At 43.1% G+C, this 21,653-nt stretch overlaps 1 long non-coding RNA gene across 1 annotated transcript in view; it reads left to right on the top strand.

Annotated features, from left to right (window-relative positions):
- The window catches only part of LOC142827630 (uncharacterized), a 63,887-nt gene extending 42,899 nt beyond the window's left edge, over positions 1-20,988 (top strand). The window contains exon 3 of the long non-coding RNA XR_012902328.1: positions 18,704-20,988. This is a non-coding gene — a long non-coding RNA (uncharacterized LOC142827630). The remainder of the gene's footprint in view (positions 1-18,703) is intronic.
- Positions 20,989-21,653: the final 665 nt, after the last annotated feature.

Raw genomic sequence — 21,653 nt, forward strand, 5'->3', positions numbered from 1 at the left:
CTTACCTCCTTCCACTTACCCCTCCCTAACTCTCCTTCCTGATGTACAAAATAAAGGGCATGTGTGTTCAAAAACAGAAACTCTCTTTATTGAACAAAACTCGGGGAGACTGGGAAAAAAAGGTGGGAGAGGGGAAGAGAGAGGGTGGGAGAGGGGAGGGCAATTAAAATGATCAGGGGTTTGGAACAGGTCCCATATGAAGAGAGGCTAAAGAGACTGGGACTTTTCAGCTTAGAGAAGAGGAGACGGAGGGGGGATATGATAGAGGTCTATAAAAGCAAGAGTGGTGTGGAGAGGGTGCATAAAGAAAAGTTCTTCATTAGTTCCCATAATAGAAGGACTAGAGGACACCAAAGGAAATGAATGGGTAGTAGGCTTCAAATTAATAACAGAAAGTTTTTCTTCACAAAGCAAATAGTCAAGCTGTGGAACTCCTTGCTGCAGGAGGCTGTGAAGGCTAGAACTAGAACAGAGTTTAAAGAGAAGTTAGATAAAGTAATGGAGGTTGGGTCCATGGAGTGGTATTAGCCAGGGGATAGAAATGGTGTCCTTGGCCTCTGTTTGTGGCAGGCTGGAGATGGATGGCACGAGACAAATGGCTTGGTCATTGTATTCGGTCCATCCCCTCCGGGGTAGCTGGTGTTGGCCGCTGTTGGCAGCCGCCAGCCTGGTCCCAGGAAGAGGGGGAGGGCTGGGGGCATCGGGTGGCTGGCTCGAGCCGTGCCAGGTGCAGGGTCTGCTGGCTGGGTGCTGGCAGGCTTGCACCTGGCACGGGCACCGTAGCCAGACCGTGCCCCTTTAACGGCTCCGGGGCCGGGAGGGGGGCAGAAGAGTTTCCCTGGTGGTGCCCAGAGTGGCCACCAGGGAAAGCTGGGGAGGGCTAGCCTCCCACTAGTTCGAATCAAGTGGCTACACAGCCCTTAGTTCAAACTACTTATTTCAAACTAGGCGTTAGTCCTCGTAGAATGAGGTTTACCTAGTTCAAATTAAGAGCTCCGCTAGTTCGAATTAAGTTCGAACTAGCGATTTGTATGTGTAGCGCCTATTAAAGTTAATTCGAACTAACGTCTGTTAGTTCGAATTAACTTTGTAGTGTAGATATATCCAGATAGAGATTAAACCAGGGCCCAGCTCACGATTAAGGTTAAGGTTGTGTCATGGGTTATTTTTGGTGAAACTCAGTGACAGATTGCAGGCTATAAACAAAAATTTATGGAAGCCCATAACCTAAGTTTCCTCTAAGGTGCACGCTTTAGCAGGCGTGCAGAGGACATTTCAACCCAGCCCACCTCCTAAGCAGAGCCATGCATCAGTGTGGCAGGCAGCAGGCAGCTACTCAGGCAGCTGGGGCCAGAGGACCTGCATGGTGCTCGGCAGGAGACTGCTCTGGCAGCTGGGACTGGCGTCTTAATCACATGGTGGGTAGCAGGCAGCACCTGCCAAAGCCAGGGCTTAAGCCATGTCAGGGGCGGCAGCTACTTCTGGGGCCGGGGTCCAAGCTGTGAGGTGCACAGCAGCTGTTGTTGGGGCCAGGACCTGAGCCATGTTGCAGGTGGCGGCTGCTCTGGCGGCTAGAGCTGGGGCTGAAGCTTTGTGGCGGGCAGCTGGGGCCCGAGCCATGTGGCAGGCAGTGGCTGCTCCAGCAGCTGGGGCTGGAGCCACATGGCAGGTGGCTGGGGCTGGGACCGGGCCAGAGCTGCGTGGTAGGAACAGCTGGGAGATCACCATGTGTCCCTGGCCCCAGCTTCAGACCTACACACACAGCTCCTGTCACTGGGGAGCCACATGGGGCAGGGTCATGCTGTGGGCCAGGGAGGGGAATCTTGGCTCTGGCTCAATGTAAGCCCAGATGGCTGCATGCAAGGTGCACACATGAAATGAGTTTAGCAGGTCTCAGCCTAGCCATTAGCTAAGCCGACACTGCAAAAAGTGCTGCAGGTAGAGGTCAAGCTGGACCTGGCCTAGGACCATGAATGCCCCCTTGAGCAGGGGTCACTGCACAAGTGGGGATGAGACTGGGCACCCTACTTACAACACTTGTGACCCTACAAGCTCCCCAGCCAGGTTGGAGACCCCCCTCCACACTTGTAGCTTCTGGGCTTGGGATGCAACAGTGGGATCCACCTCAGGCCTGGCCACCATACTAGGGGCTCCCTGTGGCCATTGCTTCAGGGCTTTCTGTTTGTGGGGAGAGGAGGGCTAAAGCAGGAGGCCTGGATCTATCCCATGCCTGTAGCTCCAGGTCTGGGAGGAGCTGAGGCCCCAGAACCATGCCGTGAGCACTCAGTCCAGAGCTGCCCCTCACTGCGGGAGGTCTCCCTACCACCCCATAAAAGAGGCTGACCCGTAGGGTTGGGGAAGCAGGACACTCCCCCAACACTTGACACTGCTCCTTGCCCCTTGAACGACTCTGCTCCCTTAACTACCCCATTGTCCCCAAAGCAGCAGCCAGGGGCCAGGCCATTGGTGCCTCTGGCTCCCACACACCGAAGTCAGCAGAAACGGGCAAGACAAGACTCTGTGTATCTGCTGCCAGCCATGACTAGCATGGTACAGGGAGGTGCCAGCTGCCACCCGGAGAGTGCTCTGCACAGGTCCTGCCAGTGGGAAGCAGCAGGGTGAGGATTCGGGGACAAGACACCAGCATGGGAGAGCAGCAGGACAATGCCTGGGCAAGGGGGTCTCCCTCCCCCATTGTGAGAAACTTGTTACAGGTGTCCCTCTCTACAGCCAGTCACCATCTGGGGATGTCCCAGCTTGGAGGAGAACTTGGGGCTCGTCGGGTTTTTGGTGCAGCCAGGGAAGGCCAGTGTCTCTGACAGGGACAGGACAGAGCCACGACCCTGTTTCCACCTGCACCCCCGACCACAGGCCAGGTTTCCTCCAGGGCCAGACACCGGGCTTTGCAACTGCTCCTTCTTGGCCCCTTCTGTCTTCTGCCTTCCTTCTGCACACCAGCCAAAGCAGCAGGCAGCCAAATCTCCACCCACCACACTGGCTCCTGTCCTGGCAGGGCCTGGCCTCTGCCTGGTGCATCCACACCTGCCAGCTCCGGGAGGTTTTTCCTCAGTCTGGCTCCTAACAACGCAGGCTGGGGCTTGGCCACAACCAGGACCCCGGCCTGAGGAGTGGGGAGAGGATGGGGCCTCTGCATAGGCAATGAGACCTGCTGGGGTAGGGGGTCTCTGCAGCAGTCCCCCTTCCCCTTCCCTCCTCCCCCAGTACAGGAGAGTTTTCCAGCCAGGGGAGGGGGCGGGGGGGGCTGAAAGCTGCGATTTTTGCTGTGAATTCCAGCAAATACCCCTCCCCTGCCAGCCTTGGCCAAGACTCAGCTGCAGGGGGAAGGGAAAACGAAAGGCACAAAATGTGGTGGAGAGGGGAAGCTGCAGTGCAGCCACATGAGCAGTTCCCAGCTCACGGCCAGGAAGAGGAACAATCCCACGCATGGCTCCTGTGACATCTCCAACCTGCTCTAGCCCAGCCTAGGAGATCCACAGCCCCACCTCTGCCCACAAGGGCTACAAACAGAGGAAGTTGACTACTGAAAATTTGCAATATTAATTTTCTTTTCATTTGACTTCATATTAAATAAACATTTAAAGTCGTGCACCTTGTTAATTATCCCTTGTTTTAATATTCTTCTTCCCTAACATTTTAAAAAATATAGATAAGATATTTGTTGATAACGTGGGTGCCGTAGTGGCACACATCCGAACAAGTGCGCGTGACCTCAATATTGGTGTACAAGACAAAACTCACTCCACTCATGGATGGAAAATATTGGAGGGAGCACTGTTGTCCCTGACTTTTACTAAACATACCCAAGGAAGAGGGTTAAGTAGAATTCTGCTGGGGACTTGCAGCCACTCCAGCCCTGCTACTGCTCCTATGGCAGGAACTGACCACCGCTACTCAGCCCCAGGGGAGGTTGAACCAACCCTGATTGCTGCTTCAGTGGCCCTGGAGATCACTGCTCTGGTGGCCCTGGGTCAGACCACTGGTCAGCTCTTCTGATGGCCTCAGGGGCCACTACTCCTGCATGTAGGGCACTAGGGCTGACCACTGGCTGCCACTCCAGTGGCCCTGGGATTGAATGTGGCCACTGCTGCTGCTGTGGTGACACCAGGGCTGACTGCTCCCTTGCTGCTGCTCCAGCCCCAGGTATGCTGAGCCAACCCCAGCCCCTGCTTCAGCCCTGGGAATGCTGCTCCACAAGCCCTGGGGCTGACACTGCTCCAGAGGAAGTCATGGAGGTCCCAGAAAGTCACATCATCCATAACTTCCATGACCCAATCCTACCCTTAATCATTATGCACCAGGGTCTCGTGCTGGTGGATTCCCCTGCAGAGTGCATGACACCCACCACCAAGAGTGTGCTTTTCCAGCTAAGTGCTTGAGGAGGTCTGCATACTTTTTTGTGCACTTAATGGATTATACTGAACATGTGCAGGGAGAGAAGCTATCTGTCTGGAAAACTACATCTATAGGATTGTGATGGGTCTGGTTATGTGCAATAGTCACATAAACAGTTACAATAAAGGGGGGGCTTTATTTTGTAGGATGGAATGTGGGTACAGCAGAATATTCAGAAGGCACTGAAACTAGCTTTGAAATGAAACGGAACTAAACTAAAAAACACAGGCAAATAAATGTTCACTGGGAGGACAGGATGATTAAACAAATAAGAGCAGGCAGTAATAGAGAGAGGAGGTTAGGGGTCAAGTGATGGGGAAGGAATAGGAGCAGAAGCAGTGGGACATTGAGCAAGGGGAAAATAGGTGCAGGGATGCCTGTCAGCTTCCCATTCCTAGGTGTGTACCATGGTCTGGTGGCCCCCAGCCCATCTACAAAGGTGTGACCCTCCGACCCTCCCTGTCCTCCTTTATGTAACCCAACCTCTAAAGGGAATTTGCCTATCAGGGGAGGCAGGGGTCTGAGACATGGATCTCTGCCTCCTACCCCCCCCCCCCCATGTATGCCAGCATCTGGGAAGGATTACACAAGTGAGATCTGTTATAATAATTGCACCTACAACTTTATTCTAATTGTAAGGACACCTGTAAAAAGTGAGTTCACATTTAGAAAGTATCACAATAAGATATAACGGTACAGGTTGATGGGGAAAGTCACAAAAGGGAGACAAAAAAAGACAATTAATAGAAGTGAAAAGGCTGCTAATATAACTCAAGGACTGTGTTAAAATCATACATGTTTAAAAAAAAAGAAGTGTGGAACAGAAAATCAATGAACTGGTTATTAAGTGTGTCCAAAATTAGGCCTAACTTGTGGACTTTGGAAGCCAAGTGAAATGAAACAATAACTGACTAAAAGAGGGAGAAGGAGTGAGATTTATCATCCTGGATGCTTCCTGAGACTAGAGGATCTTTGCCTGACCCTGAGAGATGCAAAAACAAGGGACTCAGCATCTCTAATTGCACTGGTTAAATCTCAAACACAACCCGAGATGTGAAACTTAGTTGTCTCCTTCCCTGCCCCCTTTCTTCCATCTATATGTCCTTTTCCTTCCCTACCTTATATCTTCTCTTTCTCATCTTTCTCCCTTTTCCTTCTCTCTAATAGAAGTCTGGCTTAGCTGGCATATTTTAGAATATATCGGTAAGCCAAAGAAAGAAAGCAGAGCAGCAAAATTCACACCCTGGACTTCAGAAAAGAAGATTTTGACTCCCCAAGAGAACTGATGGGCATGATCCCCTGGAATGCTAACATGAAGGGGAGAGGAATCCAGGACAGCTGGCAGTATTTTAAAGAAGCCTTATTGAAGGCACAGGAACGAACCATCCCGATGCGCAGTAAGAAAAGCAAATATAGTAGGCCACCAACTTGGCTTAACACAAAATCTTTGGCAAACTTAAACACAAAAATGAAGCTTACAAGAAGTGGAAACTTGGACAGATGATTAGGGAGGAGTATAAATATATTGCTCAAGAATGCAGGGGTGTAATCAAGAAAACCAAAGCACAATAGGAATTGCAGCTAGTAAGGGATGTGAAGGGTAACATGCTACAGGCATGTTAGCAATAAGAGTGTGATCAGGGAAGGTGTGGGACCCTTAGTGGATGAAGGAGGTAACCCAATGACAGATAACGTGGGAAAAACTGAAGTACTCAATGCTTTCTTTGCCTCTGTCTCACAGACAAGGTCAGCTCCCAGACAACTGCACTAGTCAATGCAGTATAAAAAGGAGGTGGGCAGCTCTCAATGGAGAAAGAACAGGTTAAGAACTATTTATAAAAGTTGGACATACACAACTCCATGTGGCTGGCTATAATGCATCCAAGGGTGCTGAGGGAGTTGGCAGATGTCATTGCAGAGCCTTTGGCCATTATCTTTCAAAACTCATGTTGATAGGGGGAGGTCCCGGATGAATGGAAAAAAGCAAATGAAGTGCCCATCTTTTAAAACGGGAAGAAAGACGATCCAGGGAACTACAGACTGGTCAGCCTTATCTCAGTCCCTGGAAAATTCACGGAGGAATGATTCCTCAAGGAATTCATTTTGAAGCACTTGGAAGAGAGGAAAGTGATCAGGAATAGTCAACATGGATTCACCAAGGGCAAATCATACCTGACCAACCTGATTGCCTTCTATGACAAAGTAACTGGCTCTGTGGATATAGGGAAGGCGGTGGACTTGATATACCTTGACTTTAGCACAGCTATTAATACAGTCTCCCACAGTACTCTTGCCAGCAAGTTAAGGAAGTATGGATTGGATAAATGGACTGTAAGGTGGATAGAATGCTGGCTAGCTTGTTGATCTCAACGGGTAGTCATCAATGGCTCAGTGTGTGGCTAACAGTCAGTATCAAACGGAGTGCCCCAAGGGTCAGTACTGGGGCCGGTTTTGTTCAATATCTTTATTAATGACCTGGATGAGGGGATGGATTGCACCTTCAGCACGTTTGATGTTGACTCTAAACCAGGGGGAAAGGTAGATACATTGGAGGGTAGGGATAGGGTCCAGAGTGACCTAGACAAATTGAAGGATTGTGCCACAAGAAATCTGATGAGGTGCAAGAAGGACAAATGCAGATTCCTGCACTTGGGATGGAATAAACCCAAGCACTGTTACAGGCTGGGGACCAACTGGCTAAGTAGTAGTTCAGCAGAAAAAGACATAGGGTATGTATACACTACAAAGTTAATTCGAACTAACAGACGTTAGTTCGAATTAACTTTAATAGGTGCTACACATTCAAACCACTAGTTCGAACTTAATTCAAACTAGCGGAGCGCTTAATTTGAACTAGCTAAACCTCATTCTACGAGGACTAACGCCTAGTTCGAATTAAGCAGTTCAAATTAAGGGCTGTGTGGCCACTTAATTCGAACTAATGGGAGGTTAGCCCTCTCCAGCTTTCCCTGGTGGCTACTCTGGGCACCACCAGGAAACTCGTCTGCCCCCCTCCCGGCCCCGGAGCCACGAACCAGCCACCCGCTGCCACCCAGCCCTCCCCCTCTTCCCGGGAGCCTGCCCAGGTCCGTAAGAGGCGGGCGCACACTTGGTCTAGTGTGGACATCGGGGCCTCATCCACGACCTCCGCACTAGGCACAGGAAAGTGGCCGTCTAGGGCTGGATAACTGCCAGCCTGGCCACCCAGGAGCAGGTTTGCATGAAAATCAGGGTGGTCCAGTGAGACCCCCGACCCTGAGCCCTGAGCTTACAATGGCCGTCCTGGGTCAGACCAAAGGTCCATCTAGCCCAGTAGCCTGTCTGCCGACAGTGGCCAATCTGATCAGTCCTAATCTGATGCCCTGCCGGCACTGCTTCCAGCCATCCTTAACCTCAGTTCAGGGTCCACTCAATGTGGACATGCTAGTTCGAATTAGCAAAATGCTAATTCGAACTAGTTTTTAGGTCTAGATGCACTAGTTCGAATTAGCTTAGTTCAAATTAACTAATTTGAATTAAGTTAGTTCAAATTAGTGCTGTAGTGTAGACATACCCATAGGTATTACAATGGATGATAAGCTGGATATGAGTCAACAATGTACCAAGAAGGCTAATGGCATGTTGGGGTGCATTAGGAAGAGCATTGTCTGCAGATCTAGAGATGTTATTATTCTCCTTTATTCGGCACTGGTGAGGCCACATTTGGAGTATTGTGTCAAGTTCTGGGCCCCCCATTACAGAAAGGATGTGGATGTGTTGGAGAAAGTTTAGCAGAGAGCAACCAAAATGATGAGGGGGGCTGGAGCACATGACCTATGAAGAGAGACCGAGGGATTTGAGCTTATTTAGTCTGCAAAAGAGAAGAGCGAGGGGGGATTTGATACCAGCCTTCAACTACCTGAAAGGGGGTACAAAGAGGATAGAGAGAGGCAGTTCTCAGTAGTGACAGAAGGCAAAATGAGGTGCAATGAGCTCAGTGGGGGAGGTCTAGGTTGGCTATTAGGAAAAACGGTTTCACCAGCTGAGTAGTGAAGCATTGCAATGGGTTTCCTAGGGAGGTGGTGGAATCTCCACTCCTATAGGTTTTTAAGTCCCACCTTGACAAAACCTTGGCTGGGATGATTTAGTTAGGGTTGGTCCTACTTTTAACAGGGGGCTGAAGTTGATGCACTCCAGAGGTCTCTTCTAACACTTTGATTCTATGGTTCTCTGATTCTAAGGCTAATACCATAAAGGAAACTAAACACAACACCCTAACCAGCCTCACGCTTGTGCAATTTGGCCAGCTCTTGGAGTGGCTGATAAGACCATGAGCTGTGCCTACATTTTTCCAGCAGTGAGGCTGCAAGTGAGTCAACATCAGAGACAGAAGCTGCTTTTGCTATCTTTACTGTTCTTTTCTCTTTGTGCAATTCAGACCATGTAACCAAGGTAGCATGGGCTTTCTAGTAAGCTGCTGCCTGTTGTGTGTGTATACCATAGCGGAGGAGACAGTAAAGAGCTACTTCTTACATGTTAATGGGTCTTTTGCAGTGCAGCTTAATGGGATGGAAAAGGGAGGTCAAGGCAGAGAATGACAGAGAGACACAGGAGTCATTTCTCACATGCTTAAAGTTACTGGAACAATCATGTGATAAAACCAGCAAGGCTTGGGCACATAGACTATGGGAAAATGTCTCACTGGGACTGTTAGCAACTTCCTGCAAACTTTCAGAGCACAACCATTGTTTCCATTCCACTACAGCAAAATGTTCAAGAGTGGAAGGGGGCACTGAGGAATCACATAGCAGCCATGTGGCTTAATGGAAAGGTCATTGGACTGGGACTGTAATCTATTAATAAATAAAATTAATAGGCAGCAGGTTTAAAACCAACAAAAGGAAGTTTTTCTTCACTCAGCACACAATCAACCTGTGGAACTCCTTGCCAGAAGAAGTTGTGAAGACTAAGACTTTAACAGGGTTCAAAAAAGAGCTAGATAGATTCATGGAGGTTAGGTCCATCAATGGTTATTAGCCAGGATGGGTAGGAATGGTATCCCTAGCCTCTGTTTCTCTGGAAACAGATGACAGGAGAGGAATCATATGATGATTACCTGTAGTATTCCCTTCCTCTGGGACATCTGGACAGGATACTGGGCTAGATCGACCTTTGGTCTGACCCAGTATGGCCATTCTTTTGTTCTTATGACCCTATTTGTTAATTAATACAGCCCTCCTTCATTTCTAGGAAATGGTTGCTAACGTTAATAGTGTTTCAAGCAAACTATTTCTTTCATCAGCCCTCTTGAGAATAGTAGTATGACTGTGACTCTTATTTGTTTAAAAGGTAATGCTTAGAGGCAAATTGAGTCATTTAAAGGAGGTTTACTTGTTTAATTAAACGTTACAGACATATTATGAGCAGCACAAGATTATCTGAGAGGGGAACAAAACCCATGAATGTAGTCACTCTTATGCAAGCATCTACAAAGGTAACAAAAAATATTTCCTTTAAAAGGCTCATTGTGTACAATGACTGACAATGTACGTTTATCAGCCTACTTCTGCTTACTCTACTGAACAAATAGACTGAATCCAGCAGCCTAATCAGCTAATAGCTACATGCAAAAATCAATTATTAGAAATGTGTTTAAAGTAAATACCTAACCACCTACTACTGGAGGCACAACATCTACTGCTGAGAAGCAATAATTTCCTGCTTCCCACTAGAAATGTCACAATATTCCTTGAAAATTGTGATGCTGCTGAACATCAGTGATACAGTATTAGGTTGAACACCCCTACTATAATATATAGTGGCCATACGCTGATTTTGCCAGGTGCAAAATGAAACATTTATTCTTTCCAGGGTAAATATAATTAGCTGCTGCTTCATTATTCTACTAAAAACAACAAGGAGCCTGGTAGCACCTTAAAGACTAACAGTTTTATTATAGCATAAGCTTTCATGAGTTACGACTCACTTCATTTGAGGCATGAAGTGAAAGAAACAGATGATAGGGATACGTGGGAGTGTTACATCTCAATATCCCCACCATCTATTTCTTTCATGGACAAAGTGAGCTCCAATCCATAAAAGCTTATGCCATAAAAATTGCTAGTCCTTAAGATGCCACTGGACTCCTTGTTGGTTTTGCTGAAACAGACTAACATGGCTACCTCTTTGAAACCATTATTCCACTATTAGAGAAAGTATTGTTTGCAGCAAAATATCGCCATCTTTATGGGTCAACTGGCACATTACTTTGTATGCACAGGGTCTAAATTAATGCCCAGTAGCTCAGTCTCCTTTTAATAATCTTGGAGTGGGATTCACAAAGGTTTTTAGGTGGCTAACTCCCACTGAAAACAACGGGAGGTAGGTGCCTAAGTAACTTTGTGAATACCACCCTTGGGAACATATCATATTGATTTATAATATTCTGTAAAGGTAGATTGTTCAGATAACAGGGCAAATTCTGTGCTGATTTATCCCTTTTCAAACATGTTGATTACATAGTAGTTTGGCTGTGAGTTTAGTATGCTGATTTAGTTACATGTCTCTCTCTCTCTCTCTCTCTTTTTCTCTCTCACTGCTTAATGTGTACCTGAACCTGCAAGGGCAGAAGGCTAGCTTCTCCAGTTTTGGCATGACCCCAGACCATCTGGGATTGCAGTATCAGTTATGAAAATATTAAAATTCTCGTGAGCCCCAGAACCTAATTGCTTGACCTCTGACACTGCTTTTGTTACAAATTAAGCAACACACGCACAGACAGGAACTGCCTGGCTGCAGTGGCCTTTCCTATCTGTGGGAAATGGGGAATGTCTGTACTTTGGACCATAAATAGAAAAGTTGAACTGTAGTCCTCGGTCTGGCTAAAGCCCCAGTCTAATACTGGAAGGGTGGCGAAGCACTGGAATGGGTTATCTAGGGAGGTGGTGGAATCTCCATCCCTAGAGTTTTTAAGTCAAAACCCTGGCTAGGATGATTTAGTTGGATTTGGTCATGCTTTCGATAGGGAGCTAAACTCGATAACCTCCTGAGGTCTCTTCCAGCCCTATGATTCTATGATCTCCCTCTGGTCACATGGCATGCGCTAAAGGGCCACAGATTTGTGTTGTTGTTTTTTGTTTTGGTTTGTTTTGTTTTGGTTGGTTGGTTTTTTTTGGCATGACCAAGACACTCCCACTTCCAGGTACTTATTTATGTAGGCCTGGTTTGACATGAGTAAACGGACATAGGTATGGCCTCATTTCTTGGGAGACATAATAAGGGAGGTAGATGGGACAGTAAGCTAAGAAACAAAATGTCTGAACTAGCATAGATTAGAGGGAAGAAGAGGTTTGCTATGTAACTTTAGATCTGTGATATGCCCTGTATCCACCCTTATACAATCTAGCAATCAGCCTCAAATGTATGACAAAAAAAGAAACCTCAGTGATGAGTTTGGAGCTGAGTACAGTACTTGGGAATCAAATAAATAAGATACCAATAGTCTCAACAATTGTAATGGACAAATGAAGATAAACACATGTCCCCAAGACTAAACAGCTTACACTCCAAATGCAGTCCCCTATCATATCTACTTATTGGGTATCCAATAAATTAACAAAGAAATTCTGTGGGAAATAGGTAGATTAAGGACCAAATTCCGACCTGATGAAACCTAGTGTTGTCACCTAGATCTTGTTACAGTAAGGGCATATGTAGACTACACTAAACTTTTGAAAGAGTTATGCAAATTCCCATGGAATTTGTATATCCTCTTTCGAAAGTTTAGCGTAGTGTCTAAACGCCCTCTGTGTGTTTAGATTTACTCTGCTGATGGGTAATAAGTCACACTGAAGTGTGATTAGTCTCACATGCAAAGGCTTTGTAGAAAGGTGCAAGTTAAAACAGGGCTGAAAGGCTTAATGGTGTATTTTGTGAAATGATTGTAAACAAACTCAAGTAAGTAAACTAAAGTAAAGTGTGAATTAACATAAGGTGACATATGGACATTTTAGTATCACATTTTCAATTTGGTTGGTCACCTTTGGGCCACTCCCATAACACAAAATTATCATTAAACCAGTGTAACCAGTTAGTGTAGGACTTCCCGCACACAAATAATCAGTGATTGGCTATTGCCTGTATATTGGCTATTGCCTCATCTCCCTCCTGGTCACAGCTACAGTGTGTACACAGTGTGTTGGGCCAGGACAACATCACACATCAGTAAACCCCAGATACTGGAGTTGCCTATTGAAGTAGTTGGCTGCTGGTGTAAATTAGAGCAGTCCTGAGGCTGCTCCAACTTGCATCAGCAACTGGACCAGCACCAATTAGTGGGGCATAAACGTTGCTAACAGTCAGGTCTGAGCACTTCTTTTCTGGAGCTCAGCCAAGCTCTTCTTTGCTGCAGAGCAGAACCCTGGCCAAAGAATGCACTTTAGTGGTGATTGTTTTCCTACTATGTCAAACAAAGGGGATTTTACCCTCTTAAAACTTTTTGAAAATGGTACAGTTTGAATTAACTCATACAGTTTGTTTGTCATTCCCAAAGGGCTGGTACCGTTTTTGGTGCCAGCTGAAGAAAGTGAACAGCTTTGGCTTGAGAAAGGATCCAAAAACTATAGCTGACTTTCCCATGGAGCTACTGAGCAACATGGGAGAAGGTTCTCTACTGCTCCCTTTGAGTTCCCTGAGTGTCAGCTCCAAGAATAGATTTAATAATATTAGCATGGCATGGAAACACAGAGCGAGATTTTATTTGCACTAATGGAAATAAAGACACACATTTTCACACTTCTTTTGGAAAGTAAGATTCAAGCGGATATGTGCAGTTAATATTTATAGTGCTAACGAGAAAAATATTTAACATCTTTTAGTTTTTGCATGTGTGGAGAAACAGATTTTTTAAACATAAGGGATGATTTTAATGAAAAATAGCATAACTATAGGTCTACCATACACAGGGTATCACTTAAATTTAAGTTACCTTTCTCAGGATCAGGAATCTTTTATCCCTCATACAAAACACAGATTTTCCTTTTCCTAGAATACCATTTTAAAATGGACTACCTTTTGAAGAAAAACTATGGGTGTGAAATTTAAAAAAAATATTTGCAAATTAATGTAAATCTTCAGAGGGCCCCCAAATAGGTTGACAAATCCATAAACTCCAAGAGGTTTGCCCACTTGTATCCATAACCCTCAGAATAAAATGGAAGGATACAAAATAAATGTACTCAGATTTTTTATCTTGATTCATATGATTTAATGTAATTAATCAAGTTAATTTTAATGCATTGGAACTTTCTGGGAGAATGAGCCAGATTTTTCATCTAAATACTGTTGCCCAACATAAAGGGTTAATCACAGGGATAAAATGAGAAGTTGTTGTGGCTAATATTGCTCTAAATCATATTGGTATAATCTGAAATAACTCCATTAAAAGTTAATTGAGAGCTACTCCAGATTCACATCAGGGTAATTTAGAACAGTAAGAGATTGACCTCTATATTTTTTCCCACAGTATATTCTGTTACTTAGTATAAATAGATATCTTTTATCCCACACATACGACTCGGGAATACCTATTTACATACAGAAATGATATTTTGTATCATCTTGTCATGTGGTGTTGTGAAGAGGGAAGTGATGATTGTATCTTCCAAAGAAAAATTAAGCCTAAATGCACAATAAAATGTATTAAATATAAAAAAGAAGAAAAGGGGCTTATAGCAAATCCACTAGCATAACAACATTATGAGCATAATGTCAAAATAGAGCTTTCATTCTCAATATAATTTCTGTGATAAAGTTTCTAATTCATATCCATCTTCTGTCTCAGAATAGCACATTTTGTTACTCATTAGCAAAGAACCAGTCCTGGTCCCACTAAAATTAATGTTGAAATTCCCAGTGATTCTCAAGGAACTGGAGTAAGCTCCATGATGCTTTATTAATGTCAGATAATTATCAAAATAACATCAATTGTTCTGTTTGTGTTCTGTACAAGACTTGCTTTTACTCCTACATTTTAAAGCAGAGCTTAATCATCCTCCATATCATGAGCCCTCAAACTTCTCACCGAGGTCGGTGGGAGCTGTGAGCACTCAGGGAGTACAAGTCTGACAAATATTCATTGCTCTCCCAGACTTACTATAGTTGAATGTCTCCCAAATACAAAGAAAAACTGAAGGTAAAAATCATAAGGAACAATAATATATGATCCAAACCAAATTCTTGTAAAACATTCGGCTCTCAGTTACACCATTCTGCCTCTGGAGTAATTCTGCAGAAGGCACTGGATTTATTCTGAATTCAGAACTCTGTGTTTGGGAGTAGAATTGTAACCATGAGCTGAGTTACCCTTTTTAGCGGCTATAAATGACTGGCTTTTCTTACTGATATTTTCCATTACTAGAGGTCCTATTTCTGCCAGTACTTCTTACATTAAAAACCAATAGTCAGATGCAGAATGACTGATCTTATTAAGTCTTTAGCAAGAATTCTCTGCTTGGAAAGAAATTTTGTCTACCAGACTGGAGACTAATTCTGTTCAAAATGTAAGATACAGAAACTTAAAGTACCTACTCAGTAGTTTGTTCCTCATCAAACGTCAGAGCAATCTGCAGTTCCCGTCCATTAGTGACCCATTCCACATGAATCCCTGCTAGTTCAGCTTTCGCACATTTGAGCCTGACTCTACGTTGCAGCTGTCTGGAAAACTCTTCACCAGCAGGATGATGTAAACATTAACTATTCCGAAAAGATAAGCAAATAATAAATCTTTCCTTAGACATGCTACCAATACAGAGGAAGATAAATGTTTTTTTGTTAACTCCATGCTAGGACCATGGAAATAAGTGTACTAAATAAAGACAAGTGTTGATTGTGATCTAATTGCAGGCATGCCTGGTAGCACTACAGGTTGGACCTCCCTGGTCTGGCACCCTCGGGACCTGACTGGGCCTGGATGAGGAATTCTTTCAAGCCAGGGGAGGTCATTTCTGGACCCCCTGCTGCCAGCCTTCCTAGCCAGCTTCTCACCTCCTGCTGGCCCTGCTGCCCTGCTATGGAACCCCAAGGGCAGCCACATGCGTTGCTCTGGGCCTTGGGGTCCTGCCATGCAGCTGCACAGCTCTGGGGATCCAGGACCTGCTAGGCAGCCATATGCCACGGATCCCAGCCCTACTGAGCTACCGCCGCTCACATCCCCGCCGGGCAGCTACACACATATCTCCCAACCCTGCTGGGCAGACCTGCTGCCATGTGCTGATGATGGGCTCACTGTGAGCAGCCCACTGCCCTGCCAGCCCCTCAGGGATCCTTGCCACTGGCCCTCCACCAGGACTCTCTGGTCCTACAACATCCATACCAGAACATAGATGTTGCTGGACCAGAGAATCCCGGTTAAGAGAGTTTCAACCTGTAGACTCATAATTAAATCCACAATTGAATAGTAGTCACCACAAGCTAAAAGGAAATGTTATCACAAAATTTTTCATAGTCCACCATAGAAACTTTGCATGACTGTAAGTTTCTATTGTACTTTGTATAATTCATATGAAATCACATTTGATAAAAAAATATGTAACAGGACATGGCTGTAGGGTTTTATTATCTTTACAATGAACAAACAAAAGAAACCTTAGCTATATTATGATTCTTTACTAGTCTGTTTTGCTCACGAGACTACAAGCAGTTCTTGGATCTTATATAATGCAGGCAATAAAAAGGCACTTGTAAGCCATTATATTTTAGTCAGAGAGCAAAAATGTCACTGAATTTATGACCGATCTTAGCTAAGTCAACAATGTTTGGCATCCTATTTTTTAACACTATCATTTTTACAACTTCGTTTAGCCATGTTTCGATACCTTCTGTTAAGGAGCATTTCAAAAGTACTGCCTTCTTCCTGAGTGATCAGATATGCCATGGACAGGTGGATCTTGTTTGCATTGGCAAGCATTCTGGATGTCAGGAAGAAATATTGACAAGTGAATAGCAAACCATTCCAGTTCAGAAAAGACTATAGTAAATTTTCCTCACCTTTGTGGTTCATTAGAACACCATCTGGAGCTGCTTTTAGAAACCAGACAAAGTAAGATGGACTTTATTAATTGTATATAAAATGTACAACTGTTTCAAGTCTGGATCTGCCAAGCTTCAGTTTGCAACTATTGGATCCATTTCTGCCAAATGGCCATTCTCTAACAGAAATCTCTCTCTTATGAATGTACTTGGAGACTGTGATCAAGTCAATTGCTCTTGGGTAAAATAAATAGATCGAGTTTCTTAATCTCTAACTCTGTTTTCCACTTGTTGTCATGGTCAAGGCTCTCTTCTGAACCCATCCCAAATTTTCAATATCCTCTTTAAAGCATGGATACAGTATTCTTCCAGGAGTGGTGTCACATACAACAGTAATACCACCTTATTGCTCCTACTGGATATTCCCCTCCTTATAACTCCAAGGATTGTTTATTGTAATAGCTACAGCATTACATTGGGCTCTCCTGTTCCATTAGCTATCCCTCATAACCTCTAAGAGTATGTCCAATCTGCAATGAAGCATCACAATTGGCCTGCGTGATCTCACTCAGACTAATTTGGTGTGCCTTGTGGGTAACTACTTGTAAAGTTTAAAATGTTTAATAATATAGTCAAGGAAAGTATAGAAGAATAGAATTGTACAAATGTACAATTTTCTGCACTTACAAGTATCACAAACAGCTGAGGCTTATTAGTGTAAAGAGAAGAAATGAAAGCTGCCTACGTGCTGCATAAGCCACTCTTCCACCAAAAGCAGGATGTTAACAATCCAGGAAATTAAACTGCATAAAAATTGTTAAACAAACTGCTTGAAAAGAAAAAGAACTTTACTTACCAGAAAATAGCAAAGACTTAGCAACCCTTAGTCGTGGAGACTGTACTCTAAAATCTGTACTGTCAGACTGACAGACACTGTGCTTTTAATTCCTAATTTCTAAGTCAACAGGGAGAAACAGGAAGCTGCATTTTTTATGAGCAGCTAACAAATTACAGAAAACTAACTAAATAAATTAAACCTATAGGGGAAATGCATGTGAGTGTTTTAGAGGGAAAAAAAGGAAGTGGTAAGGTGAATTGCTTTTGTTGGGATAATATTAAAGTTGAAATATCTCAGAAGGGACAGTCATGTTAGTCTGTAACTTAAAAAAAACTTTAAAACCCCAACAAGTAGTCCTGTGGAACCTCAGAGATTAAAAATATATATGTATAGTATCATGAGCTTTCATGCGGAAAATCCACTTCTTCAGATGAGATCATCTTGATCTGCTTTTTTTTTTTTTTGTATTATACTTTCATTCTTCAGTAAATAATTGTACTGAAGAATAAAAGCATAATACAATAGAAAGCAGATATTCTGGCTTATTCTATGAAACCTTGTGACCAATATCCTATGCATTAAAGAAGCAACAGCAATTCTGATCCAGACAGAAGCATCCTTTAGTATGGGCACTGTTTAATAGCTTCCCAGATTGTCCAGTCAGTACCTGGACAGATCCTTTGGCACATGGTGGCACTTTTAAAAAGTGCCCTGAGAATGAGGCTCTTTCAGCAGATGAGGCTCCATCATAGGGTCTTTGAACTCTTAGAGCTGGGTAAGCCTAAATGTGTTTTATTCCTAAAGTTTAATGTGTAGGTCAGAGTAGTCCCCACTCCTATGCTGACTTTCTCAATGAATCAGTTTTAAATTTGAATCTGAAACAGATTTAGGTGAGTTAATAGTTATCACGCACTTGTGTTCTATTCTAGAGTTTAAAGATGCAAGGAAATATATTTGGCTGTTAATTAATTTATTAGACCTCTTTTACAGGTAAATCTGGAACAGTTAATGTTTTCAACCTTTAGATTTCCTGGACCTGATCCAACAATGTTGAGTCCATTGATGATATGGTTTGGTAAAATGTTGAAATTACTAGTCCTCAGAAAAACTGTATAAACCCGAGTGAATGAATGCCTTTTATTCTCTTTTTCAGTGTCAGTAAATATTGTATTAATATTTGCAGGTATAGCATGACTATTTCTAGTTGAATCATAGATTTGTTTAGCATCTTAAAGCTGAGTTATGTGTGAATAATACACATTTTGGTGTGTTTACTAGCTTGAGTTATTAGAAAGGATGATAATATGTGTACTCCATGTTAATTTTCTTTTTATCTGATTTCATATTAAATAAACATCATAAGCATTGCTCCTTGTTAATTATCCCTTGTTTTAATGTATTTTCTTCCACACCTACAGACTGCTTAAAATATATATTTATATCTAGGTTTTTTGTTTGTACCGGTGGTGCACATCCACAAAGTACCTCAATATTGGCGTTGAAGATAAGAAAGTTCTACCCGCTCAAGGAAAATTCAACCCTCCAAGGATGGAAAATGTTAGAGAGAATACTGGCAACATCTGATGTGTCCTCTTCACAGCCTTTTTGCCTGTGTTCTGTCATCCTGAATGAAGATAACATCTACAATAAACCCAGTAATGTACTCCTCTAGTAGTATAGCACCTAAATGACAATTCCTCCGATGGCCTGTTGCTCTGAAGAGGGGTGTCAGTGCATTGGTAAATACAATATGTTTGTGGTGGCCAGGAGAATGGTACCGACAGAATCAGTCACCATCATCATTGGCAACCTACCAGATTAACTATACAGGAGGCTTGTTTGTGAATGATAACCCTAAAAGGGTGGAGTCCAAAGGAAAGTAAGACACAAATGTATGTGTTACATGAAAATTAGAAGAATTAATTAGCCACAGGTAACTGCTATTTAAAAGTGAATAAGGAAGAAGTTGATAGGTAGACACAAAATACCAAGACAGTTGACTGACTTCTCAGTAAGTGGAAAGTAATTATATACATTGCTGTATACTTACTAAAGTAGAGCATTATTATAAGATTGCATAACATGAAAAACAAACATGAGGCATTACATGAAATTCTTATCTTAAAGTGATGGCAAAGGTGTGAACTATCAATAGTAACATCACGAGGAAATGCAATGAGGGTTCAGTAAGCCCTTTTTCTAGTACTTCTGGTAAAGTATTACTGTTAACAACAGTTTAGGTGTTCCGCTCTTGTTTTTCAGAAGTCCATCAGTTAACACATAGTGAAATAAAGAATGAAAAATAAACCATTAACAAAGCAGTAATATGTTCTAGTATATAAAAGACATGGATTTATAACTTAAATGTTAAATATTTGTAAGCAGCATTTTAACTAAAGATAGTTATAAGAACATGACTGGACCTAAATTGCTCTCACAAGTCAGGATAGTCCTGTGGTTAAGTCATTGGAATGATCTCAGTAGAACTGTGAGAATATTAGATTTTCCAGTTTGCTGGAAATTTTAAAAAAAAATAGTTCATGTCAAATGAAATGTTTCATTTTGACAAAATCAGAAAATTTCATTTTAATGCTGATTATCTTTAAAAACTAAAAATAAAGGAAATGTTTAATACAAAATAATTTAATATTTTAATATTTTGGACATTTTATAAAGAAAGTAATCCCGTGAAACGAATAGAGAGGTATGAAGCATTTCAGCATCACCATATATGCATTTCTCAATGAAAGCACATTTTGGCTGAAATATCACCCAGTTCTCCTATATGGCCTTAGAGCAGTCCTTCAATCTTTCTTCCTCACTTCCCAGGTCTGAAATGATGATAATACCCTCCACCTCACACATAGGAAGTTTCCATGATGAATTCATCACATATTTATGAGCTGCTTCCAAGGATGCAGGCTGATAAATACCTAAATAGACAGTTACACTTGCAAGTCTTCTAGGAGCTTCTGTTCAAAGTTCTAAAGACATTGGAAAAGAGGGAGTGAAAAAACAAACATAACTCACAATCATCATTTTAAAAATATTCCAGTCTGCTAATAAAACCTCACTTTGACCCTGGTGCTTCTGAAGTTAGTTCATCACGATGGAGTCATATTTAGAAGCACTTGAGAAAACTGTTATGGCTAATAGCTACATCTCATGAGCCTCATTAATAAGCAGTCACACGTTTGTGATTCTTACGTCAATCCTGAAAGCGCTTAGAGGCTCTTTCTAGATCTTGGCAAAGTATGTTATTTAACGGCCAATTTGCTCAGGAACTATAAGAGACAAAACAGTCAGTCATCCTTTGCCCTGAGCAAGAAATTTTAGTAGCAACTAATTATTTTGGATGCCTCAGATTTCCAGATACTCATTTTGAGGCACTCCCTCCTAAAATCAAACCCCTTTTCAAAATGTCACCACTTGGGCACCTAAAAATTGAGGCAAACAAAATCACTAATCACTTTTGAACAGTTAGGCTTTCCTGTTCAGAACTGAGCAGAAAGCAATAATCCCATTAAAAAAACTGTACAAAATGAACATGATCATTTCTATAAGGTAAACTTCCACCATTCTCATGAGAAAAAAAACCCCTCATTTCAGTTTATTTACTATAATTTCTCCTTAGAGTTAATTAACATTTCACTCAATCCCTTATGAAGAATTAGTCGAAAGTTTCCAAATAAAAACGTGGTAAAAATGTGTTATTTTTAAAATAAAAATAATCTATTAAAATAGTAAACAATTAAAACCCCAAAAATGTCAACATGAATTGTGATACCTTTACTTTTCTATATGTACTGCTACTTTCTAGGGGTATGTCTACACTACAGCATTATTTTGAAATATCTTACTTCGAAATAGTTAATTCGAAATAAGTTATTGTGAAATAACGCATCTACACACAAATAGCGTTTTGCTATTTCAAAATAGCACGTCCACTCTGAGTGGATGTTGAATCGCATTTAAGGCTGGCTGGAACCAGGTCCAGCAGGGCATCAGGTCAGGAGTTACTTTGTGTGGCTGTTGCCTGAGGCTATCTGAGGCCTGTGTTTAAAGGGATTCACACCCCCCCCTCCCCCGGACAGCCAGTTCTCAGGTTTCCCTGCTTGCTTGCCTACCTCGATGAGGGACAGCAAAGCATTTTGTCTCTGTGTGTTCTGGTTGCCCTCACTCAGGACACCACAGCATTCTGCAACATGGAGCCAGAGCTGCCCCTGGTCACCCTGGTGCTTCTTGTGGACACGTTGCTGTGAGCCTGGCTGCATTTTCTGCAGGCTGCCATCTGGGAGGTCCATCGGGGGACTGTCAGTATCCAGGATACCCTGCGGGAGAACTTCCACACTGAGGAGCACTAAGAGCCTCCCTGGTCTGCGCTTGTGCCTCATTC

This window comes from Pelodiscus sinensis, chromosome 3 (assembly GCF_049634645.1).
Source record: "Pelodiscus sinensis isolate JC-2024 chromosome 3, ASM4963464v1, whole genome shotgun sequence".
Taxonomy (NCBI): Eukaryota; Metazoa; Chordata; order Testudines; family Trionychidae; genus Pelodiscus; species Pelodiscus sinensis.